Source organism: Pteropus alecto, unplaced genomic scaffold, assembly GCF_000325575.1.
Source record: "Pteropus alecto unplaced genomic scaffold, ASM32557v1 scaffold5, whole genome shotgun sequence".
Classification (NCBI taxonomy): domain Eukaryota; kingdom Metazoa; phylum Chordata; class Mammalia; order Chiroptera; family Pteropodidae; genus Pteropus; species Pteropus alecto.
The window spans coordinates 16,345,226-16,359,478 of record NW_006441953.1 but is presented as its reverse complement, the minus strand read 5'-3'; the positions used below and the strand labels follow the sequence as shown (position 1 = coordinate 16,359,478).

Genomic DNA, 14,253 nt, shown 5'->3' with positions numbered 1-14,253 from the left:
TAACGCAAAAGTTAACACATTACAAGCCAGGATATAAGAGTTTTTTCTTAATCTATTTACCTGCGGCAGCATTCTCAAGACTGATGTAAATAACTAAACCTCCATGGTAGATGTTTGTAAAATGCAAAGAACATCTAGCAAACAGCACAGTAAAAGTGTGAAAGGGCTTTTCTCCAGAATTCAGGAGAAATAAAAATGCAACCACATATATATGTTGCAAAGGAAGATATGATTTTATTTTATTTATTTTTTGTTTGTTTATTTATTTTTAGGCGAGGCAACCTTTGGTTGACAATCCCTTATTTGTCAGTTTACAATCCCATATTTTTTAATTTTTTACACCTACAGCACCTGGTCTTCCTAGGTGGTCTCCCATCCAAGTACTAACCAGGCCCAACCCTACGTAGCTTCCGAGATCAGATGGGATAGGGCTTGTTCAGGGTGGCATGGTCGTAGACAGAAGGTATGATTTTAATGGTTCAGACATAACCATGAGAAAATATAAAAATACAAATAATTTTCATTACAGAAATTAGGTATTCAAAAACAATGTCAGGAAGAATACCTTGAAGGTTGAAAATATTGGCTTTGGAGTGGGGTGGACCTGAATTTAAAGCTTGGCTGTAACACTTTTAAGAGTATGAGCATAAACAAGTTCTGCAACTTTGTGCGATTCAGTTTACCCATATGCCAAATGGGAGTATAACCCAGAACTCATAAGAATTTTATATGGATTCATAAAATAATGCATGTAAAGCACATAGGATGTGATATGAGGCATAATAATTGCTCCACAAGTACCTGAAACAGAAATCACAATACAGAATATCTAGAACATAACAATGATAGAATTTTTATAGATTACAATCTACGTGCTGTGGTAAGATGTATATCTAGAATAGTATAGTATTCAACACTTTCATTACTGAAGACACAGAATAAAAGAAATTAAATCTATTGATTATAAAGTTGAAGAAGAATAAAGAAAACAAAAATGGCAATAAAAATAAAATTAAACATGAATAATTGAATACATTCTTAAAGTAAGATTATCAAAATAGCCAAAACCCTTTTTTGAACAAATTTTAAAAATCAATCAATTAAAATAAAACACAGAGAATAAGGCCTCAAACACAAGCTTATTGGGATTAAAATAATTATACAGTTTCACAATGTGTTAGTCAATTTGAAAAGTTAAATGATATATGATTTTCAGGTAATATTTGTTTCAAAATTTATTTTCTAATATCGACTTATTTGTGAAAAATAAGCAATCCATTACTCATTCTTATATGGACTCAGATTTCAATATATGATTATTTTCTCATTGTTAATTTTATATAGTCAACAAATTGAGGGGAAAAAAAATCAGCTTTTTTTATGTTTTCATAATGCTGATATCAATACATCAATACATGAGACAAAAATCCTGAAAGAAATCTCTTCTATTTTACCTCAAAAATGTGTTGTAAATTTACCCTATTCCAGCTGTGTTGATTCTTTTGCTGTTCCTCAGTAATGCCAGGTATATATTCCCACATGCTTCATTCTGTCTGGAAATACTCCTTTCTGGATAATTCTTTCAATCTCTTCATATCTTTAATAAAATTATATTTTTTCAGTATTTTTTTACTTTAAAAGTATTGTGCCGTTATCAATTTGTTTCCTTGCAGTTTCAAATTCACCCTTCATTTGCCAGCTGTGAGAAAATGGAGCGAAGCTCTTTAAATATATTTATTTTTCTCGTCAGTGGTACATGTTAACCTTTGTCAAGAGAAGACAGTCAAGAGACAGTATAAGAGAAATGGTTTTAGATTTTTTAATTTTTACTTTTAAATTGGAGTTGACATCCAGTGTTTTATATTAGTTTCAGGTGTACAACATTAGCCACTAAAAAAAAAAATGAAATCTTACCATCTGCAATGACATGGACGGACTTAGAGGGTATTATGCTAAGTGAAATAAATCAGACAGATTAGGACAAATACCGTACGATTTTACTTATATGTGGAGAAAGGGCTTTTTTGTTTTTTGTTCTTGCTTCCAGTATGCTGTCTCAGAGGCTCCTGCAGAATGAGAGGCTTTTCCAGAGTTTAGTTACTAGTGATGGCTTCTCCAGCACTAGACTTCAATAGCATAATAATTTTCTCCAGCTCTGGGATCCTGTAGAACTTTATGGTCAGCTCAGCAGTGGCAAGGAACTTCCAACACCACCCTCAGGACATTTTGTCTTGGACATCATTCCCTAGCATCTTAAAGGGTGGATTCCAGCAAGTTCCACAATCTCAGCACTGCAGTGGTTTCTCTGCTGCTCAGTGTATCACAGCCATACACTCTCAAACAATGTCTGAATTGTCATTTTACTTTGTAAGTTATACATTTACGGTAGTTGTCACACTAGTTACAATTTGAAAAATCTGCTTTTGTGATCAAAAATCAGTATTATTAAATATTTTTTAAATATAGCTGGGATATATTTCTATATCTTTTCATGTTCTTTAAATAATTACTTTCCTATTTGTATCAAATAGTACTTTTGTTGTGGTTATAACTACTCTATGTTCAGCCATTCTATGTGTAATGGATAACACATGAAAATTTGAAATTCTTAATTTTGCTATGTCTCTGAAGAGTCTGTTTTTTTTTTTTTTATAGTTTATTATTTTGTTTACTGGTTTGGTAATTGATTATTTAGCTACATAGCCAAATACATGTTTAGTAAAGAAAATGCATCATTCCTCTATAACTTAAATTGGAAATTAGTCAAATAAGTAGAATAAATATATTTTTAAATGCTATAAAATTTTTTAAAAATAATAAAATCCTAGCAATCTGGGAAAATGAAGGTATGGAGAGAGCAGTGGGATATGTGTGGATAGAGAGACAGAGAGAGAGACAGAGAGAGAGAGAGACTGACAGAGAGAGACAGAGAGAGACAGAGAGAGACAGAGAGAGACAGAGAGAAAGAGAGACAGAGAGAAAGAGAGAGAGAGAGAGAGACTTCCAGAGAAACAGATACAGAGAATGAGGCTCTGGGCACAAATTGTACTGAGCATTCTCTGCTTCCTATTATTCTTTGAGCAGTTCTTTCAGAAAGCAATGGCCTAGAGCTGAAAACTAGATTTTTGCCATTGTGATCAAAACCCAGTTGCCTGATACTGCCAATGTCTAGTGTGCTAGAAACGCATTTAAATAATAATAAAACAGCAGTACTGAAGGTGTTCCTGCTTGTATTCCTTTGACAATGAGAAAATATAGTATGCTTTGGTTGTAATTGCTGTCAAACATTGAAATGGCCCTTCTATGCATATTTATTCTAAAATTATTTTCTCTATAATTCGTGATGGTGTTGCTAGCCAGTTAACAACCAGGAAACATTTTAGGTAAAGTGGGAGTCTTTCATGTTGGAAATCTTAGGCCTAAAAATACAGATATGCCACAGGCTGATTTATAGCAGTGCTGATAGTTATTTACTGTGTTATCATGAAATAACTCTGTTGTATTTTTGTGATTTACTAAGTGCTTTATGTAAAATTCTGAGTGGTGATTTAACACAGCTCTCTAAATCCTCTCTACTCGGTGGCTCCTGATGCTAATGCTGATTTATGATGTCACACTGAAGATGAGAGGCTTCCATATAAAAAAGATCTTTTATGAGTAGGAATCTTTCTATGGCAGCCGTGCTAGACATTGAAAGGGTCTCATTTAGGAGCTAAAATGCCAAGAGACATGGCCAGAAACTGCCTCTGGAATTACTGGTCGCCACAGATGTCAAAATCCCATCTAATCTTTCAAAGCAAGACCACCTCTGAAGCTCACTGAACTTCCCATTCATCTTCAGAAGAGCTCCAACCAAATTTGGAAGAAAGCAATAGGTCTGTGATAGGTAATAAATCAGTTTAGTATTCTGTCTTTTTTTCTCCTTGTTATCCAACAAATCTAAATGATCATACAGATATATTTCCCTGGTTTGAAAGAATAAAGTTATTTGGTATGATATGTTTTGTTCCATATTTTGGAGAATACAGATGGTAAATCAAGTTATCCCGCCAGCACATGTAGCAATGATCAACAATTTTGTCTATTATAATGGCAATATTAAATAGATAGCAATTAGTCAGTTAATGTGATCAGTCCAGGTAAATGATAGGCCATGGCTGAGTAAAAACCTTATTAATGATTGATAATAATGTTATTGTCAAATTGCCCGGCTGAAGCTACTGATGCTATTTTGGATCTGTTTGTTTTTTTCATATTTTAAAACATGACCAATTTGGATAATTAGATTTTTTTAATGATAATGAAGAGAACTGAAATTACCCCCAAACCAGCGTCCTGGTCTATATTCACTTGGAAACTATGGGTATTAACTTTTTTGTGACCCTGCTACCCATTATTCTTAGAAAATAAATGTACTCTGCTGCTCACTTGATTGAAAAACTCAGTCAAAATGAATCTCAAGGTTGCTCTAGCTTCATGTTTACAGATACAGGTTAACTTATCTTGTTATTAAATTTTATAGCACATCCATCATTAATAAATTAGTAATATTATTGGATATAACTTCTGAATATTGAGGTCAATGAATAATCTGTTTAAAAATCTTTTACACAATTTTAGCTTTCTTTTATTTTTCTAAATATAGAACTCTGTAAATTAAGCTATTCACTTTTGAATATTTTTAAAGGGCAGTTTTATCATAATTGTATATATACATCAGTATATCAATCAGTTCACACATATAACTTTAGGTAAACTATATTTTATTCTCTCTGTAACTCTCCTCCTGTTTTTTTTGTTTGTTTGTTTTTGTTTTTGTTTTTTCTGCTTATTTCACTCAAACACTGGTCTCTGGTATGTCTCAGTTTCTGTTTTAATGCTGGAAACAGATTTCCTACCTTGATGAATGAGCTCTGCCAGAGCTTATATACTTTGATGCCCTAGGACCTCTTGGAGTAATAATGAGAACTGCTGCTTTCTAATAGATATTGCTGTTAACTCTTGTGAGAAAAGTGATTTTACAAAGTGATTTATGGACTACACAAAATGATTCCCAAACGGATTTGATGACTGACAAGTAACAATAATTTACCAGTTGATATTAAACTTACATAAATGGAAAGTTAATATAGAAGACTGATCTTTAAAAATATATTTGTGCTGACATATCTAAAATGAAAAAATCTAAGTCTTATATCTTAATGGCATGCAGCCTTGAAAATCAACTGTTTTGTAGTATGAGTAGCCAAATAGGTGATGCTGGGATAGCTCGTAGATAATCCTGAGAGAATAATTATCTACAAACCACCCGGTTACTTGCCCTGATTTTTTTCATCCCAGTGGTCTCTGAAATTTGTGTTCCTCTACCTGTGATAATGGCATTTATTATCAGAACACAATAGGAAGTGCCACATACCCTTCTAATAATGCCTTGAACCACAGCCCAGCCTTCAGAAATAAAATAAAGTCTGATCATATCAAGCACGGTCTAAAAAGGATATTATCTCTTTGCTTTGTAAAAGTGGAGGGGAAACAAGTTTAAATGCCCACTGGATGACGAGTGAGTGAGTGAGCGTGTCCTACTAAATCCTGGCAATAGAGCTATGAGATAGGGGTGTGTGTGTGTGTGTGTGTGTGTGTATACCAAAATTCCAAGGGGAAATGCAATTTGTCCTAAATCCATAGAGCTATTAAATTTGGAATTAAAATCTAGGTCAGTCTAACTTTATTACCGACGTTCTTTTCATTATTTTAGTACAGGTATCAAAATTTTTGACTTATTATTGTGGCTATTATTGACTTGCTGTGGAAAGAAAACACATTTTAAGGAAAAGCATATTAATTTTTTAAAAATTTGTTTTCTTATGACTGCTGTGTGATTCACCAAGGAAAGCAAAAAACAAATACCTCCTTTCTGCACCAGTAAAAAATACAAAAGCTTTTAAAGTATATTCTGTGCAGCCAAGTTCTTTGGAGATTTCTGGAGAGGAAGAGGTCTAGTGGTTTAGGCCTTGCATTTGCCACTTCATGCTACCTCCTTGTACCTTTTTGTCTGAAGATTTTGTTTGGTAAAAGCTCTAACTAACTCATATTAAAATGGAATCGCATATCTCGCATATATGCTCTTCATTTTATAAACAAGGCAGAATTATTGGAGATTACCCAGATAGTTAGAGGGAGATCTTGGACTCAAAATTATGCTCCTGATTCCTTAAACAGAGCTCTGTGCACTTCAGCAAGGTACTTCTCTGATATTTGACTAGCTTTGGAAATTGTAGATTTTAAAGGCTATGAATCCAAATGCTTATACATTTGGCTTTTCCTTTGTACATTTAATAATAGCTCAGTGGCTGTAGAGAAGGTAATCTGCTTCTCAGTGTGCATATTCTTTTACTACAGGCGATAATCTACCGAGTTCTGGAGTTCCCATAATATAAGCAACTCCCTTTGTGACTTTCAATTGCTGTAGGTCTGTAATGGTGCTTGGCACTTTAATAATTAGTCTACAGGGAGCTTTAATAGAGTAGGACAACTGTTTTAATTAACTTAATCCCTAGAACATGAGTTGACCATTAGACATCAAATCACAGTTTAGCTCTAAGAGTATTTGAACTCGGAGGAAATCACATTTGTAACTACAGTGGGGATAACATTATCTTCTGTTATAAAACAATGCAGCTGCCGCTGATCTGGCTACACTGGCCTCCGACACTGTGGTAAATGAAGTCATTATTTCCATTGGAATGGTTGTATAATAGAAACAGCTTAAGAGTTTGGCTTTAGGTAGTGTAGAAATGATGTGTGCTGGCCTAATTTATGGGGAGCAAAAGACAAATAGAAAGGAATAGCCATTTTAAAACTTGCAGCGTGCATATTTTCAGCTGAGTAAAGAAACGCATGTTACAAAGTGACTCAGAAAGCTAATTTGGCTCAAAAAGAACAATATTGAAATAAGGAATTTTTATGCTCTGATAACTTACTTTATGTTACTTTTTTAAACTATAGGACTGAATGTTTTAGTCACTCATTTATTTATTTAAGCACCCTTATTATACATAAACTATATAGGGAAAGTGCTAGGTGCAGAGGATACAAAGAAAATTATTGGCAACCATGGTAAAATCACAAGCGAGACTTTACAAAATATTTTTTCATATACATGAGGGAATTTTGCTCTCACAATAGATTGAAGTTGTTGTTTTTTTTAAAAAAACTGGTTTATGTATTTCTTCATTCCACATACATTTTAAATATCTATTATATAAGGCAAGGTATTAGGTAGGCACTGGGGATCTAAAAGGATAAGACACATAAGATAACCTCCAAGACTTAAAGTGAAGTGGATTAGACAAACCAGTATAGGGGCAATTAAAACTGTGTGATTAGGTTGGATAATAATGTAAATTATAGGGTGCTACAGGAAGACATAGGACAGACACATAGTCCTAAGAATCTAGAAGGTTCGTGGATGACATATTTGAATTAAAAAACTGAAGATCAAGAGGCAGTAGTCAGACCTAGAATTGGACAAAGCTGGTCCAGGAAAAATGAGTACATGTGCAAGGACCCAGATTCGAGAGAATATTTGCCTCGTTTTTAATCTTAAAGAGATTCTTGCTGAAAGTATGAAGGTGAATCTAGAGGAGTGATTATCTCATGAAGACTCTAATATTCTTTGCTATGAAATTTCTACTTAATCATAACCAGCATATAAAGTTGCACTGAAGAACATTAAGCAAGGCAGCTTGTAAGGAATGAAAAAGCAGAATCTATGGCCATGCCACATTTTTTGTTTTAAATATTATACTGTTTCCAAGATATGTTGAAAATATACTTGTTATATGTATGCATGGTCGTAGGCATTTTCACATGTATTATATCATTTTCTTTTCCAAACAAACCTCCGAATTAAGTGTGATTATACCTTAGCAGATTAAAACATACTTTCTATTGACATGAATTATAGTATCATAGAGAAATAGAATATCAGATATGGGAACAAAACTTTAAGTAACAGAATGCATGATGCCTTAATGGATTCTTCAATATTTCTGACATGACTTCATTTAGTGTGTTATATTACCTCCACTATAATATCAAGAATATTTGTTCCATTTTTGAGCATCTTCAACATTGTTAAAATTTTTCTTGACTTTCCACCCATCATCCCAAACATTACTTCTGATGTCACATATTTAAGTCTAGCTCTCTTCAATAGTCATTTAAATTTCTGAAGATGGACATCAGGCTCCTGGTAATCTCATTTCAAGGGAACAAATATCCCCAGGGACCTTGTTGTAGTTAAGCACTTGGGTGATACAATTATGAAGCAGACTAATTTAGGGTCACTGACTCAACAGGTAAGACAAACCTGCAAAATAGTCTAAAGGTAGGCAGAGTGATATGTGTGCCTAATCAAAGTTAATGCATGTGCCACCAGAACTCAGAGAAAAGATTCCTATATTCTCAACCAGATATTAGGGGAAACATTAGAAAAGAATAGGTATTTTAGGTGAGTCTTAAAAGATATGAAGCCTAGGCACAGCATGAGGCAATGGGAAGTGTAGGATAAAAATAGCTTACAATGTATAGCCTGTTCAGTGTTTTTACTGATTATTTGTTCCAGGGTGTTTATAAGAATATAAAAGGGGATGGGATTAGAAAGAGAGTATGAGTGCAAACAGAAGGATGTCTGGAATGTCTTGTTAATAATTTAAGATTTATAGTAAGATACGAATTATCATTGTAAGAGTTGGAAGTATGATTTGGCAGTAACAGCAACATGAAAAAATGATCGGATAAAGAAGATGAGGTATGTATATACAATGAACTACTGTTCAGTCATTGAATGAAATCTTGCCATTTGCAACAATATGGATGGGGGAGTACTGTGTGGGCATTATGATAAGTGAAATAAGTCAGACAGAGAAAGACAATACCATATTATCTCACTTATATGTCGAACGTAAAGTAAAACAAAACAAACGAACCCAGCTCATAGATACAGAGAATAGAGTGATGGTTGCCAGAAAGTGGGGATGTGACATGTGAGAAGGGCTCAAAAGGTACAAAATGCCAGCTATAAAAGATGAGTAATGGGTATGTAATATACAACATAGTGACTGTAGTTAATAATACTGTATTGCATATTTGAAAGTTGCTTAGAATACTTTTTCCCATTTTAAAGATGAGGGAACAGACATATAGAAGTTAGAGTATAACACACATAGAAGTGGCAGAGTTGACTGTTAAACCTGGAGAATCTAGCTCTTTGAATCAGCATTCTTTACCCTCCCCATTTCATGGCCTCCCTGGAGAGTTGGTGGCGATTGCAAAGGAAATGAAGTGTTGGGCATTAAGGACAATTAGAAGCATCAGATTCTTAGGACTTAGGCACTACTTTGGTATAGAGGTAGGGAAAACAAGGAAAAAAGGAGGAGTTGAGATGATTTCAAGATTTTTTTAATGAGAAAAATAATTTTGTAGATATTGAACCAAGAAAAGAGAAATGAGAGTACAGGTAGCTTGTTTTGTAGCTGTTCTTTTTTATAATAAATATTGTTCAGGTCGAATCGTTACCAGCGAGACATCTGAGTGGTGATATTTAGCAGTTTAACTATTTTTTGATACTTCATTTATTCATCACTACATTAACATTTTGGGAGATTCCATTTAACTTTATAAGTAGTCATAATCATTTTTAAATGATAATAAAAAATAAACACTCACACAGACACACAAACAAAGGCATAGTCCAGTCATTCTGAGTAATAAAAGGCTGAAGGCATTAATTAGTGATTCAGAACAATGATCTCAGGAGCATTGTATTATAATGTTACCAGATTTTAATAAGGGTGAGAGAAGCATTCATGAAATTGTTTTCTTATATTTGGCTGTATCTCTAAAGCTGTTTAGGAATATGTCATCTGCAATAAAATCTGTGAAATGCTTAGAGCTACTTTGTAAAATCTTCTGTGGTAGTTTGAAATACTGGTCCTGTTCTTGTGTGCAGATCCATTACCATGTAATTTTGAAGTAACTTCCGTAAAAAGTGAAGTATAAACTACTGCCATTGATTTAGGGCTCTGCCCTAAGACTTGTGTTGGTTAATAGGATGTGGGCAGAAATGACTGAGCACAAATTCCTAGCTTAATCCTTAAGAGACCTTGCATAATTCAACTAATCAGCCTGTGCTTATACCTTTATCATAAAAAGAATGGCCTCAGCTATCTCCAGAGACCCCAACAAGAGAATGAGACATATGGAACAGAGTCTCACCAGCTCACCCTTAGCATAAAGTACAGCTGCCCCCGCCAACCCGCAACACACTTGAGAAAAATAAATCCTATAGTCTTATACCATTGAATATGTAAAGGTTTTACACAGCAATAGTTGACTAAAACACTATCTCTGTAAATACCTCTGAAAGCTCTTTTTATGTTAATGAAAGAAAATATTTGCTTACTTATGGTAGAAATAATTAACATGAAGAGTTTTCTGATTTGTTAAGAGTTTGTTTGAAAAACATGGAAAAAATTGAGTTTCCAAACAGAAAGCTAGAGAGAGAGAGAGAAAGAGATTGATTCTACTGCACAGAGGTATAATCGATATGCAACCTTCTTCTCTGGTACTTTATAAAGGAGAGAATGCCTGGGTTAACCAATTGATCTATTCTATTTTAACAGAAGTCTTCTTGCAAGTTGGTTTTCTGAAGTAGAATACTGACTTTGATTTTTCAGGGTAACCCTTACAGTATTATCAATTTATCCTGTTAGAATTTTGGCTTCCTCGCAAAGGCCCAGAAGTCTTTTATAGAATGTCTTGAAACATAACCTTAAATCTCTTCATGAAAGTTCTGAAAGTATAAAACAGTTAAATGTTAAAATAACTATAAAATAGTTAAAGCATTTTTAGGATTCCAAAAAGTCTACTAGAATTTGGAGCTCTATGTCCCCAAATACTCATATCTAAGACATGGTCATGCTTTCATAGATTCCAGTCTCAGCTGACATAGGATAATTATATTTCCAGGTGCATCCATAGCAGAGGAGAAGGAGTAACCAAAACAGCTATCTCCTCTGCCATCACTGACTCTGGCCAGAAGTTCCATCTTCACTCCTAATCCTGGTCTCTTTTCAGGTTGGGCAATACTAAGTGCAGCAATGTCCACATCACAAATCATTAAATCTGTTGGAACAATCCTTGTGTTTTAAGGACTCACAAGGACCTTTGTATTCCATTCAATACGTGTTCTAAATCAGGATCACAGGTAATCATTAGAAGAATAAAAAAATGCTAGAATCAATTAAACTTTTATTTTTGTTCTACCTGAGCAAATTGGATTAAAAATATATACAAAGAGAAAGATAATTCTTATAGTTCTAGTTTCTGGTACCAGTCCCAGGTATAATACTAAAACTGGCAAAGTACACTCTTTTTTTTCGGGAGACAAGGAACAATATTGGAGGTGGCAATTGACTGTGAACCTGCCCACCACTCTGACATCCCTTTATTCATAGTCTACTCTTTCATCCTCTACATTCATGTATTCTAGTCACTTAATAAATATGTGTTGAGTGTAATGCATCAGGAATGGTCCTAGGCTCTGGAGATACATCTGAGATAAAAATCAGATAACGATTTCTGTCCTTGGGGAGATCTATAGTAATCAATGAACAATAGGTAATGAAGTATGTCATGTTAAGAGGTATAATGCTATGGCCAGATAGAACTGGAAAGGGAATTGAAGAGTCTCGGGCAGAGGTTAAAAGGGGTTGACCCTACCGGTTTAATTGAGAAAGTGACAGAGACAGAGACATGTATTAAAGAGAAGGAATTGACCACAAGGGAATCTGAGTGAACACTTAGTGCAAAGGCCCTGAAGCAGAGAGTGCCTAGTAAATTCCAGGAACCTCTTAGCTGTGGTATGTAGTGATCATGGAGAAGCAAAATAGAAGATGACATCAGGAGAGAATGAGGGGTCAGATTGTGTAGAGCTGTATAAAGTGTTGTAAAGACAAAGGCTTTCACTTTGTGAGAAAAGAGGTTGGCACCAGAGGGTATGAAGCAGATGAATGACATGTAAGTTCTTACTCTTTAAAATAATCATTTTGGCCCGTAGTGTCGAGAAGGATTAGGAAAAGAAAAAGAATACAAACTGGGAGACCAATTAGGAGATTGCAGTAATCCAGAGAAGTGATGGTTGCTTAGTCCAGAGGGATAGCAATGGGATATAGAGAGAAGCGTTATGAATCATTATTGAAGGTAGGGATAATGCAATTAATTTCTTTTTAAAAATAATTTTAAAAAATTACAGTTGAAATACAATATTATATTAGTTTCTGGTGTAGAATAAAGTGGTTAGACGTTTATATAACTTACAAAGTGATCCCTCTGATAAATCTAGTACCCATCTGACACCATACAGTTATTACAATATTATTGACTATATTCTCTATGTTGTACTTTACATCCCCATGACTATTTTGTAACCACCAATTCGTACTTCTTAATCCCTTCCCCTTTTCACTCCCCAACTCCCCTCCCACCTGGCAACCATCAAACATTCTGTTTCTATGAGTTTGTTTTCTATTTTGTTTGTTCATTTTATTCTTTAGATTCCACATATAAGTGAAATCATATGACATTACCTGATCGAATTAGAGTATGAGAGAAAAAAAGAGTCTAAGATGTCTCTAGAGTTTTGACTAAACAGCTAGAAGGAATGTATTGACATTGGCTGGGATGAGAAAGACTATGGATATAGTGGGTATGGTAAGTGTACAGGAGTGTGCTCTGGGCACCCCTCCCCCAGTTTTCCAGAACCTTTACACAATCTCTCCCATGCCAACCTGTAATGTCAGACACCCTGTTCTTTAAAGGTCCCTATTAGACAATCTGAAAAATTAAAATTGAGACTTCCACAGAAGTAACATGAAAACTCATCTTGAAAACTCCTCTTGCCCCAGGCTGAGTTAACTATCGTAATGTCTGCAGGAGCCACAGATTTCTAACCAAATGAGCAATGTAAAAAGTGATCATCTTAGGCCAACTATCAAGTAAGAATAATGCTAAAGTAAGATGGATTCTTTTGAAAAATCAGAATCTCAGAATGACCCCTAAATCACACCATGTGTGTTGTCTCCTACCTTGACATTGAACCAGGCCAGCACTGCCAATTGTTTTATTAGACACAATCTAAGGACCCAGCTTAGGACTCAGTGCTTTCATTTATTGTAAAATCAGAAAAAGTAAATTAACATAATCAGCCTGGATTATATTCATCTTTATACCAAAACAATTATAAAATGCCTTTTTATTATTTATTTACTTAGTTGAAGAAGAGGCTCATGAAGGCAAAAATGCCAAGGGCACCGGAAAGTCATGAAACCTGGAAGACCAACTTTGATTTTGACTGTACTTCATGCTACAGTCACCAGGGATTATTGAGTTTATTCTCTTGCACCAGACCACTTCGCTCTATATCGTCAGAGATCTGAAACTCTTTATTTCAAAATACTCCTTTAGAGGAATATTCGTTTATAATGACAACATGCTCGATTTCTGAATATTGTCTGTTAACTCTTGATCACCATACATTATTTATGGGCTCTAAAATAAAGCTTTTGAATTTAAACATTCAAGAAGTATAGAGAAACCTAATAATATTTCCCTCTTTAACAAACCAATGTTTCTTTCTCTTTTTTTTAATGAAATTCTTCTTTGCTATTTTCTGCAGAGTTGAGAGTTGGAAATATAATTCAATAATCAAGGAAAATGATTGCAGAGAGGATTGGTGTAATCTAAAACGGCAGGTAAATGCAATCCCATATCAGATACTCCACAGAGTTGGCAAATCCATATTTTGCTTACCTCGAGGAGTCTGAAAAGAATTGATGGACAATGGTACAAATGAAAAACAAAATGAAACAACAGTGCCAAATCCATGCCTTTTTGCAAAGTGAGCCAAAAAGATTTTTGACTAATTAAAAGAGGCTAGCCACTCTTCACTCACAGCTATAATACCTAAATGAAAATGAATACTAAGCCTGGGCAAAAAGTTAGGCTATTCCTTACTCTTATCTGTTGATAACTATTTATTTATTTGGGGGTTTTTGCTTGTTTGCTTGTCTGTTTGTGTATTGATAGCAGAATCGAGAATTAAGGCTTTCATTCATTTGATGAACTTTCTAAAAATATCTGGGATAGTTTGTCCAGTGATAAAATGCCCTTGAATGCTCAGTCTAGGTCCAC

The 14,253-nt window shown here is 34.4% G+C and overlaps 1 pseudogene; it reads right to left on the bottom strand.

The window, feature by feature from the left end:
- Positions 1-339: 339 nt before the first annotated feature.
- LOC112485550 lies at positions 340-458 on the bottom strand (annotated as a pseudogene).
- Between the last annotated feature and the right edge of the window lie 13,795 nt (positions 459-14,253).